This window comes from Bos indicus x Bos taurus, chromosome 2, assembly GCF_003369695.1.
Source record: "Bos indicus x Bos taurus breed Angus x Brahman F1 hybrid chromosome 2, Bos_hybrid_MaternalHap_v2.0, whole genome shotgun sequence".
In the NCBI taxonomy this organism is placed as follows: Eukaryota; Metazoa; Chordata; class Mammalia; order Artiodactyla; family Bovidae; genus Bos; species Bos indicus x Bos taurus.
The window spans coordinates 23810732-23811583 of NC_040077.1; the positions used below are offsets into that span (position 1 = coordinate 23810732).

The following is an 852-nucleotide window of genomic DNA, read 5'->3' on the forward strand; positions in this document are numbered from 1 at the left end:
CTGGTTTCCTCAGTGGGTATGCCCAGCAGTGGGATTGCTGGGTCATAAGGCAGTTCTATTTCCAGTTTTTTAAGGAATCTCCACACTGTTCTGCATAGTGGCTGTACTAGTTTGCATTCCCACCAACAGTGTAAGAGGGTTCCCTTTTCTCCACACCCTCTCCAGCATTTATTGCTTGTAGACTTTGGATCGCAGCCATTCTGACTGTCATGAAATGGCACCTCAGTGTGGTTTTGATTTGCATTTCTCTGATAATGAGTGATGTTGAGCATCTTTTCATGTGTTTGTTAGCCATCTGTATGTCTTCTTTGGAGAAATGTCTATTTAGTTCTTTGGCCCATTTTTTGATTGGCTCATTTATTTTTCTGGAATTGAGCTGTAGGAGTTGCTTGTATAAAAATATGGAACACTTTATGAATTTGCATGTCATCCTTGCGCAGGTGCCATGCTAATCTTCTCTGTATCGTTCCAATTTTAGTATATGTGCTGCCAAAGTGAGCACTCATGTCAATTATTTTATTCTGATTTATAGAAACTGTATACTTTCCCCACCCAGAAATAATGCTGATATATATATATAAATATATATAAATACATACTGAGTAAAGTTATAAGGGAATGCTGTTTCACAATCTTTTACAGATGTGTGTGGAAAATAGCACTTGGAGAGCATCATACCACTGTCATTAAGTATTCTTTTAAAATCTCAATTGTAATGATTTCATATAAAGCCATTGTACAAATTATCATAGTTTATTTTATCTGTCTTCAATGGTTAATTATTTGGTTTGTTCCCAATTTGTTGCGATGAAAAACACAATACCCCCACTAAAAAGAAAAATAAACAAAAAA

The 852-nt window shown here is 35.7% G+C and overlaps 1 non-coding gene across 1 annotated transcript; it reads right to left on the reverse strand.

Annotated features, from left to right (window-relative positions):
• Positions 1-395: 395 nt before the first annotated feature.
• LOC113881942 lies at positions 396-502 on the reverse strand. The gene has a single exon (XR_003508225.1). It is a non-coding gene; the product is annotated as a U6 spliceosomal RNA (small nuclear RNA).
• Positions 503-852: the final 350 nt, after the last annotated feature.